Source organism: Nerophis ophidion, linkage group LG04 (genome assembly GCF_033978795.1).
Source record: "Nerophis ophidion isolate RoL-2023_Sa linkage group LG04, RoL_Noph_v1.0, whole genome shotgun sequence".
Classification (NCBI taxonomy): Eukaryota; Metazoa; Chordata; class Actinopteri; order Syngnathiformes; family Syngnathidae; genus Nerophis; species Nerophis ophidion.
The window spans coordinates 11891777-11903906 of NC_084614.1; the positions used below are offsets into that span (position 1 = coordinate 11891777).

The window sequence follows — 12130 nt, forward strand, 5'->3', positions numbered from 1 at the left end:
CTGTGCTCCCCATCACTCCAACACTAAGGTTTCTACACTGACATTTGATTTAGCCATCATATTACTGTCATCTTTAAGGAGTGAAGGCTGTGCTCTGCTTGTCTGACTCAGTGGTGACCTTTATGTCTACCTTTATCCCTCCTGAGCTCAGTGGCAATGAACTGGTTAAACTCCTCCTCTCCTTTCTCCCATTCAGCTACACCTCCAGGAGCTGGCTCTAGACCAGTGGAGCATGAGAACCAGGGCGACTTGGACATAAAAGAATGATTGTGGACGCCGGGTGACATGGAAGCAAGTAGTTCTGATGGAAATAAAAGTCTGCTTGAGGCCTGCGTTGCAAAGTCCAGCCAAGTGACTGAAGTGGAGGGGTACTGACTCTTGTGAACTGGACTGGTTTCTGCTTGGCTAAACGAGGCCAGTGTGAGATGCACTCCAAGCTGATCAAAATAAACCAATGAGGAAGCATTAGTCACACAGCTAATTATGCCTTTAGCGGTGTGGAGAGCTATCTTGATGCCAGAGCAGAGCTCAGCTGGTACGTCACATCCAAATTTACAAGGTGTCTTCACACAGACTTCCAACTTTAATCAAGTGCTTGCCTCAGTGGAACATTTTTGTGGGTGTGTGTAAGTAGGAATGTTAACAGGTGTTTTATTCTTTTGTAAATAAGAAGGCATCATGTCATTATCATGTCATCTGGTTTTGTTAAAAATCAGTTCCGTCGCAAGTGGACCACAATAGGTTTTTTGCCTTTTTGTGCCATCCATTTGCCTTTTTAAAGCATCGCATGGATTCAATTCTTTAAGATGTCAATAAACTTCTCAACCAATCAAGTCAAAACATAATGTAAAGAAAGAGGATTTCCTTTTCACCGCAATGCATATTGATGGTTGTTAGACCTCTAAAGCTGACATTCATGGTTTCATGTCACTTACCCATAGCTGCCACATTGGCTGGAAATAACTAGAAAAGCATGTATACATGTTTTTAGGGTACACATATTAGCAAACAATATACCAGTCTGATAAAAATTGTAAAACTGTAAATGGTTGCATTCTATTCTCTTGAAAAATAAAGCACCTGAAGCACATAACAGCACAGCAAGTACAGTGCTGATTAATTAGACTTTATTGCAATGCAGAAGCAGAAACACTGATAAGATTTTCCCAGCTGGCTCCAAGTGTACTGTTCTGAGAGGCAAAACGGGTGGGAGGATTTGGTCACCATTAGCCCAGTAATGGAATCCGTCGGAGAGGCATGAGAATCATTCAAAGACAACCACACTTTCGCTCGAATGACCGTTGTGATCGTTTCAAACACACACCTTCAGTGTGTAATGAAGGCAACAAAGAAACAGCAAAGGCTGTGAAGTTGTGGCAGGCGCAGACAGGTGCTGCATCCTTATGGTGGGAGAGACTGATGCACTGAGACTGATGTTGGAGGAAAACTGTCAAGCAACCCCCAACCTCCAGACAGAGTGGAGATAGCAGGAGAGGGACTAGGATGGCAGCGAAGGGAGGTGAGGTGAGGTGATAAGGTCACCGACAAAACCTATGGCCCAGTTTTGGCCACACAAGCTGTTTGCCATCCACAGGTTTCCAATCCCAACATTGCTGCAGACCACATTCTGCTAATTGGTTTATGCTGCTACAGACTAACACACACACAGATCCTTTGCTACGTCACACCCAAAGGCCTGATAGTCTGTGAAGACAAACAAATGCGGCGTGTAATAAATATATACAGGGATACTTTGGTTTTCATAAGCCCTGGTTTTCATGACAATTTTTTTTTACATATTTTTGGTAAAAATGTTACCCCGTTATTTGTGTCTCGGTTATCGTATGGCCATACAACAAACTAATACCATGCGTTGGTGACACACTGTCTGTGCTTTTAAAAAATATATAAAAAATGTAGTACAACTCCAAAAAAAGCCACTGTTGGAAAGAAACAAGGTTGCAAAATCCAGCACTTTAATAAAGAACGTGAGAAACACTTTTGAAAATAAGACAGAAAAAAAAGCAAAGTATGAAGGTGACATCCGATTGGTTGTCACTTTGATTGGATTGGATTTCTTATGTGAGGAGCTGCTTTAATTTCCATACAATCGAGTCTTCAATGGACCTTTTGGAACAGACTACCAAAGAAATAAAGTTGTGTGCCAAAGATAATTTCGAGCTCTCCTTGAACCATTATCAGTAGAGCAATGACTTTGGACTGTCTCGAGTGATAACTTTTAATGTTTCTTCCCAACAGCAAAGATCTGTTGAAGACCTACTAACACCGAGTTAAAGGTAGTGATGGGTAATATGGATCACTGTTGTCGCTGTCCCCCACTTCCTGTTAGGCTACTGATTTTTGTGAAACGACAATATTTTTTGGGATTATTGACCTCGATTTCGGATAAGGGAAAAACTCTTGATTGCTTTTTTGGCATATGACTCCTTCATGATGTTGGTGCTTCTTCGATCCCCAATCGGCTTGTTCTCTTTAGGGACAGAGCTAAGCCACTGGCAAGCTCACGGAGCTAAGTCATTAGCAAGCAACCCACGGCTTGACTGGTCAGTGCCAGCATGCCCTCCAAGAAGAACCCACAATCAAAAGAAGTCGAGGGAATTTAAAAACCCCTAATGCTGCAAAAACAGCTCCTTGATCTCCTGTAGGAGGTTAAATGGCTGAGGCTTCAGAATAAGGAGAACGATCAGGTGAATCTAAGATCTGGAGCAACGAGTGAACGATCTGGAGCAGTTTTCTCTCGTCAACGATGTGGTGATCAGCGGGCTGGAGGTGAAGCCGCGCAGCAAGGACAGACAACGGCAACATCAGTGAACAAGATGATGGTTAAACGTAGCAGAACAACATTCCTGCAAACTAAAGCAATAATAGTGGGCCAGCAGTGCATTGAGGCATGTCACCCGTTGCCCAAAAGAACGAACAAAAAAACAGTGGTGATATGAAGTTTGTGAGCAGAAAAGACTAAATTGCACTAGTAAGGCTAGTGCATAAACTGAAAGGGACAAATGTGTACATAAATGAACATCCAATCAAAAGGAGTGTTGACATTGTCAAAAAAGAAAGACACTTGAGAAAACAAGGACAAATAAAACACACCTGGGTATCAAACTGTAAAATATCCATCCATCCATTTTCTACCGGTTATTCCCTTTTGGGGTCGCGGGGGGCGCTGGCGCCTATCTCAGCTACAGTCGGGCGGAAGGCGGGGTAAACACTGGACAAGTCGCCACCTCATCGCAAGGCCAACACAGATAGACAGACAACATTCACACTCACATTCACACACTAGGGCCAATTTAGTGTTGCCAATCAACTTATCCCCAGGTGCATGTCTTTGGAGGTGGGAGGAAGCCGGAGTACCCGGAGGGAACCCACGCATTCACGGGGAGAACATGCAAACTCCACACAGAAAGATCCCGAGCCTGGATTTATACCCAGGACTGCAGGACCTTCGTATTGTGAGGCAGACGCACTAACCCCTCTTCCACCGTGAAGCCCCTGTAAAATATTACTTAAATTAAATTTCTGACGGCAGGAGGGAATTTTGGTTGTGAAAAAAAATGAGGACTTGGGCATCACTGGCAGTACTCAACCCATAATGGAATTGGAAACGTTTTGCAACGTGGGAAATGGAAGTCTGGATTTGGAAAATATATAGATCCAGACAAAAACTTCCAAAGTTATTTTGAATGATAGGACTAGAGACAAACACCAAATTAAAAACAATAAACCTGCTTCTTTACTTCCACAATTTTCTAAAATCGTCAAAAAATTATTCATCAACAGATTGGTCAATTTCATTAATAAAAGTGGAACACTTGCAGAGAACCAAAAAGGATACAGAGCTAACATTTCAACATTAATAGCATTAATCTAAATAACAAAGGGAAAAAAAATCAATAAATGGTAAACAGTGTGCAGCGGGCAGTATTTATGGATCTTACAAACGCATTTGACAAAATCATAATTTATTGATTAATAAATTAGTACAATATGAAATCAGAGGGCTGGTCTTAAACTGGATAGTAAATTACTTAACCAACAGGAAGCAATTTGTGAAAATAGTTGATCGTATGTCAAAAGGACAGGAGATATATTGTAGTGTACTCCATAGATCTCTACGGAAATCAAAATTGTTCCAACTTTATATTAACGATATTTGAAATGTTACAAAGGACTTAAAGTTAGTACTATTTGCCGACTACTTGGCTGTGTTTTGTTTAGGGTTAAGAACCCCTGCCTTACAGGTAACGTTGGTGCACGCTCCATTATGTGGCATGGAAGTGCAATCCCCCATTCACGTCACGTGGGGGCCTATCCACCAAACATGATCGTTATTGTCATCAGCGCTCGCCGTTTGTTGGCAGTTACGTAGAACAGATGCGACAAATGTTTGTTTACTTTCAAGATGCCGTTGTTGGCTTTTATTTTCTTTCACCTGTCTACATCAAGAATGAAACAGACCTTTTTGTTGTTATTTCTGAAGCGCATCATTGACGTGTGTCCCCTTTGAAAGAAATGCATCCGTGCAACTGCGACGATACAGGATTATGCCGCCTCAACACTGAAGCAGGAACGAAGCACAACGCAGAGAAGGATTCAAACACTTTAAAGACAGAGTCACGCTATTGTTCACCGTCAAGACAGGAACTCACAAACTTAAACCATTTACCTTATATGAATCAGCATAATTTAATTATATTATTTTGAAAAAAAAGTGCAAAAAGAAGTTCAATATAATGCGCTCAGAAATAATGTAATTGGGATTTTATGGACCCCAACAACTGTGTTATATTAAGCTTTGAGGATATGTATACCCTAAAAACATGTATATATATGTATATATATATATATGTATATATGTATATATATATATATATATATATATATATATATATATATATATGTATATATATATATATGTATATATATATATATATATATATATATATATATATATATATATATATATGTATATATATATATATATATATATATATATATATATATATATATATATATATATATATATATATATATATCGAGAGATTATTATTTGCGCACTATTGCCTTGTGATACACCAAAAATCTGGCCGCTGAAAAAATACTCTGCCCACCAAAACCACACAAATGTTGTAGCTCGCACACAGATGACGTAAAAGTCGCAATCATGTCGCATTCAGGTTGCATTTTTGTTTATACTGCAGTCACATTTGAGAAAAATCCGATTCCAATGGTATTCGAACTACCTCCTGATGTGGCCCCAAATCTGATGCAAAACAATCAGATTTGAAGCATATTGGTGCCTTTGGACTGGCAAAAAAATATGTCACGTGAGAGGAAAAAATTCAGATTTGGTGTGCAGTGTAAACGGGGCCACAAAGTTGATGCAAACATAGTTCCATGGCTCTGTGGATACAATTGTTTCTTTAAAATCCCCTTTGCCATGATTGTTTGTCAAATAAAGAAAAAAAATGTTAATGACACAACATGGTTGATGCGCAGTCCACATTTTCCTTTGCTACGTTAGACCTGAGTTTCTTGCATGTCTGACCACAGTCCACACATCAACAAGCATGATGTTGCTTTCACAATTGCCAGTGTGTCGGAGGAAGGCAGCGGGTTAAGAATTTACCAAATAAGGTTTTCTATTTTTTTCTGCTTCGAAAGCAGTGGTTCTTAACGCCGTGGCAAAGTTGAGAGAGTGGCCGTGTCACCAATCTGAAGGTTACTGGTTCAATCCCCACCTTCAACCATCCTAGTCACGTCCATTGTGTCCTTGAGCAAGACACTTCACCCTTGCTCCTGATGGGTCCTGGTTAGCACCTTGCATGGCAGCTCCCACCATCAGTGTGTGAATGTGTGAATGTGGAAATACTGTCAAAGCGCTTTGGGCTCCTTAAAAATGGGTAGAAAAGCGCTATACAAGTACAACCATTTACCATTTAACCTGAGTTAAGCACCTTGGGGTTTGGTGAGTCGGTCTCAGGGGTTCGGCAGAGCCTCCACCGCGGAGGTCATCGTGTAAATAAAAACTTCTCCCTATCGGCGTATCATAGATATCCAAAACAATGTTCCATATGCGTGAGCAAACGCAAAAACTTCTTGAGCATTCAGTGGAGCACATTTAAGCGACATCAGACGTGCACATGCACTGTGGCCACACCATCCGCACACCTGTCCCAAACTTGACTAAATTACAACCTGAGATAGGCTCCAGCAACCCCAACCACCCCACCCCTGCGAACCCGAAAGGGACAAGCGGTAAAAAATGGATGGATGGATGGATAGATGTTTTATTATTATAATCAAAAGACAGCAGTCACTTGCAAAAGATTATTTTACAATATAAATGACAATCATGAAAAATTTTGTTTTTTTTATGAGCTGTGATCTAATATTGTATGTCTGGGTGGAAAACGAAGAAAAGGAAAAAATGTTGTTTTGAAAATGACATGAGTGGCACTTGCCAAAGTGAAGCCACGCATATCTGAACTGGTCTCACAAAGGCAACAGCAGAAATTACTGACTTGCAGGTGTGTAATGTGTTGCGAGTTCATGCACTGTGTTGGTTTTGTTCATTGAACAAGGTGATGTCCATACACGGTTTATTTTGTGCACTAGTAAAAAAAAACATATAACTTTGTCTTGAATTTGAAAAAATAAACACATTTTATTTTTCACTAAAGAAGGGTTCGGTGAATGACACTTGTGGGGTTCAACAAGGTTAATAACCACTGTCTTAAAGGATAAATAACATCAGAACCACCTTTTAGTCCGTAGTTTAGTATTACACTGCTACAACCACAATGATAATATATATTGGTATATTAAATTCATTATTATTGTCTTTGTAAAGGCAGATTTTTAGACACACATGTTGTGACTGCATCTCATTGGCTGTTGTTTTGGCCAATGAGACAAGCAGTCTTTCCTCTATGGCTCGGGAGACATAATGATTGACACACTGCACTAATATTCTATATAGAAGAAAACAAATTACTTTTTTTTCTTTTTGAGAAATCCTCACATGCTGTATAATAGATATCACTGATAGACAGGTTAGTTAAATCTTGAGATGTATTTTTCGCTCCACATCTTTGCAGATATTGCATCCAACCCATCCTCTGATGTTTTGTCTCTTGCGGAGCTTTCACAGACCTGCCCGCACAGACCCACATGTAATCACACAACCGTAAAAATACACCTAATCGCTGGAACTCTCACGCAAGGCGAGGGCACTACTGCAGACATATTGAGGCATTTGCAAGTAGGCTCTAAAAACACACCAAGAAAACATGCACAACATCTACCTCAATCAGTCTGATTTGTTTGTTTCCTCCTAAGCATTTGAGGATTCTTCAAGGAGGGGAAAAAAACTTTGTATAATCAAGTCAATTATGTCATTCAATCAAGAAAATCATTTTGAGCCCTTTCTCAGAATGATTGATTGCAAAGTCGTGCTGTATATTTGCTTGCAGAGTTCTATTGTGCAAATAAACCATCCAGGCCACGCGAGGTCCTTCCAAGCATCCTCAACAGAAAAGGAGCCAAACAAAGTCATCCACCTTGCTCTCTTCCAGCCGAGAAAACAACACTTGGCTTTGGAGGGGAGGGGAGCTGGTTGCATACTGGGTCTGAACCAAAAATAACTGTTTCCATTATTTCATAACAGCTCTTTTGTCTCCTTCAGGACACGCTGCATTATATGCCCATGAAAAATCCATCCTCACTGAAACTGTTTAAACTCAAGGTCAAGTGCTGATGTTACAGAGACTGTATCAGTGGAAGGTGACCTTGACTGAAGTGGAATATGACATGAGGGAAATGGATCTCCACTCAGTGTGAGGAAATTATCTGTGAAATGCTGCCACTGTATCAAAGCCTGTTTGTGTGTGTGTCTGTAATGTGTGTGTGTGTGGCATGTCCTTGTATTAAAGGGCGTGCAAATATGCCTCACTCAGCTCGGGGTATTGGTCCTGAGAATAGTGTGCATAAAGTGCTGCACCACACAGCAACTAAAATCTCCACACAATTATTTTTATGAATTGAGTGGGCTTTTAATTAAGAGCACACAGCAAGTCACAAAACAGTGCATTTGGTTTCCCTACTCTCCTTTTTTCGACAAAAATACTTCAAACCTACAGTCTTTGTAGATTTCCTCGGTTAACACAAACATTGCGCATTAATAACTAGTCCGTTGTGTGTACCCAAACAATTAAATGGAATTAATTAGTGACTGAAGATGTTCACAGACTCAAGTGTATTGTGAGCGGAGCAGGCTCCAAGTGGACTTGGGAGGCCAGATCTGATCAATCTAAGTCTTATGTATATTCACAAATTTTTAAGTGAAGTTTTCTTTGTAAAAACTAGCATGATTATATTTTTTTTAATCTGGGATTGGAGACGGTACTCTTGTTTACAGAGTAGCTGAAAAATAGCTTCCCCGACTTGAAAGAGCAACAGCTGCCACTGGTATATAACCTGTGTTACATTGTGCAATAATAACAATTATGAAAATAAAGCAAAACGATATAACAAAAATATGTCAATACTAAATACTAATAACAGACTAGTTTTAAAATGTATGTACAATATTTTAGCAATAATATATATACATATATACATATATATATATATATATATATATATATATACATATATATATATATATATATACATATATATATATATATATATATATATATATATATATATATATATATATATATATATATATATATATATATATATATATATATATATATATACACACACACACACACACACACACCCTCTTTGTGTCTTTTTACGCATTGAAATCACAAAGGACGTGCGTTCCAATTTTTATTTTTTTTGTTTTTACCGACCCTGCCTTCTCTTGGTCAAAACTTTTGCGGTTTGCTTGATTTGTTTCATCGGTTATCGTTTTCCGCCAGTGTTTTTTTTTTTGGGGTTATATTTGCCGAGTCAAATTTCTGTCCCCGTTTATTGCGTTTTTATTGGTCGACTTCAAAGTAATGAACTTTCAGATACAATTTCCTAAATTTTGATTCGCCGAAGGTTTTATCAATCACAAATAATGCATTTGCCGGTATTATTGTTTTCGTATGGCGAGCAATAAACCCAAGAAGCGAAGCTTCAATGAAAATTTGCTTCAGGAGCCATTTTTCAGCAAATGGATCAGTTATGAAGATGGAGAGATGTTTTGCACACCATGTAACATCTAGCCTCACCAGGCACCAAGAAACATCTTGTTACACCTTTCCTGCTTGTCGGCTCCCAGATCGTGGTCGGGGAGCGCGGGGGAGATGTTCCCTCCATGGTTGATATATTGTAACACCCTTCACTTGACCCAGCAGTGGGTCCCTACAGATTTGCTCTTGGCTAATAATGATGAGGCCGTTGATTCGTATTAGCTCTTTATTTATGTTTTCCACAAAGCCAACTAGATATCCTCCATGCTGATTAAAGTCCTGCACACATACTTGTCAACCTTCCCAATTTTTCCGGGAGACTCCCAAATTTCAGTGCCCCTCCCGAAAATCTCCCGGGACAACCATTCTCTCGAATTTCTCCCGATTTCCATCCGGACATCGATATTAGGGGCGTGCCTTAAAGGCACTGCCTTTAACGTCCTCTATGACCTGTAGTCACGTCCGTTTTTCCTACATGTCGGCCCAGTCGCATAATATATGCATCTTTTACAGTCACACATAAGTGAGTGCAAGGCATAATTGATCAACAGCCATACAGGTCACACAGAGGGTGGCCGTATAAACAACTTTATCACTGTTACAAATATGCGCCACACTGTAAACCCACACCAAACAAGAATGAGAAAAACAGTTCTGGAGAACATCCGCACCGTAACACAACATAAACACAACAGAACAAATACCCAGGACCCCTTGCAGCACTAACTCTTCCGGGACGCTACAATATACACCCCCACTAACACCAAACCCCGCCCCCCTACTCACTTACACACGTCACTCACCCAACATACCGCCATTCTTAAAGGAGCACACACACACATATATGTTACTCTCACACCAATCGGTTCACTAGTTGGCCGAATCGGCTGGAAAGCAGTCGAGCAGCATTTTTGGCGTGCTGAAAAGAGCAGGGGAGGCAAGAAAAGATAGTGTTAATAGCTAGTTGCGGACTGTGTATTACTTGGCCAAAGAGAACCTCCCCTTGTAGAAGTTCCCAAGCCTGATTGAGCTGCAAAAGTCCAATGGTGCCAGCATACCGGCAGCTTATGGCCATCACGAAGCCAGAGATGAAATGCTAGACGCATTGAGTGCCACCTTTTTAAATGGCATTGCAGCCAACTTGCAAATTTCTAAGTGTGTTGGTATTATTTGCCATGAAAGTGTAGATGTGTCGGTTTTCAAACGACTGATGATCTACCTACAGGTGAGAATAATCATTTACATTTGTCATATGCATGTATGCCCGGCAATACATTATCATCACTTAATGACCGAAGCTAAAAACGTTTTACACTTTTATACTGAAATAAATACACGTACAACTTATTAAATAAAATATAGAAATACATACCTGCAGCGGTAAAGTTTAGATCCATTAAGGAAAGAAGAAAGTGAATGAATGTTTAGAACTGAATAGATTTGCATAAAAGTTTTTCCTTTGGTATTTTTTTTTTATTAATTAAATAACGTTAATGACAACCTTTTTCCAAAACACAATATAGAATGTGAGATACAACAAGATAATGCATACTTTTATCATCTGTTTTCAAAACGCTTTCAAAAAAGTAGCACCCCAAAAATTTAATGTGGGACCCCATTTGTATGACTTGATGGGGTCCCAGGGACGCCTTCAAGAAAATTCCTAGCGCCAACAATTATGCAAATTATTGATGACTTTTAATTTAACATGCTCCCACCATCACATGTACATTTCAAGCTGGGGAAAACCCTGTGGTCGATGTGAAAAAATACAAGCAGACCATTGTTTTGTGTGACACAAAAGTTACTTCTTATGGCAAAATGTGTTCGGATTATGTATGAGTTGCTCTTCGTCTGACCTTTTGAAAGGAATTACTAACAAACTGAGGTACCATTGTACCAATTTTCAGTCATTTTTGTCCTGATAAACAGGCCAAACAACGGCCGAGTGGTTAGCATCTTGGTCGTACAGTACCGGTTTGAATCTCTTTTAGGGTCAGGGGTGGAATTACCATTAGGCAAACAGGCAGTTGCTTGGAACCACTTTTAAGGGTCCCCAAAATATCAGATGAATAACAATCTCTCATTCAAACACAGCAACCATCAGTCTCACACTTCCAGCATTCACAATAACAGCCCTAAGCATCACATCAGGTCCGCATGCGCTAACAAAATAATAATATTCGAAAAATGTCTCTACTTTTCCCCACCAGACACACACTTCCAACATACACTATAATAGCGCTAACCATCACATCCGGTCCAACTGTGCCAACTAAATAATGATCTTTGAAAAATGGATTACAGTATATTAAATTATGATTTGTGTTCCTATCATTTAAATTAAAAAAACTGGGTGCCGCTTACCTCACATTTATCTGCAGCTTGCATGGTAGTTTCTAACAACATAGTAATGCACCATGTTGTTTTTGTTATGTGGAAGACCCCGTCAACTAGGTTTGCCTTGGGCCCCTAAATAACTAAAAATGCACCTGGTTCGGGTATCTCTCTCTGTGGGGTTTGCATGTTCTCCCCATGCATGTGTGGGGTTTCTCCGGGTACAGTGGTTTTCCTCCCAAATTCCAAAAACAAATGCACATCAGATTAATGGGAGACAATATTGTTCATAGGTGTAAATATAAATGTGAGCGCAAATTGTCATTGTCTATTTTTGTGCTGCAATTTGCTGGCGACCAGTTTTGCGTGTACCCCGCCTTTTGCCTAAAGTTAGTTGGGATAGTATCCAGCTTACCCACAAAACCTTATGAAGACAAGCAGTATAAAAAATGAAAAGATTTATGTTAACCACTTTCTCAAGCTTTTATGGTCAGTATGTGACAACAACCTTAATGCAAGACAAAGTACAGACATTGACGATATCTTGCAACAATCTTTAGTGGTTATTAAAACAAAAA

General features: G+C 39.6%; 1 protein-coding gene across 7 annotated transcripts in view; it reads right to left on the minus strand.

Annotated features, from left to right (window-relative positions):
* msi2b (musashi RNA-binding protein 2b) overlaps nucleotides 1–12130 on the minus strand; it is a 637421-nt gene that overhangs the window by 426824 nt on the left and 198467 nt on the right. The window lies entirely within an intron of this gene.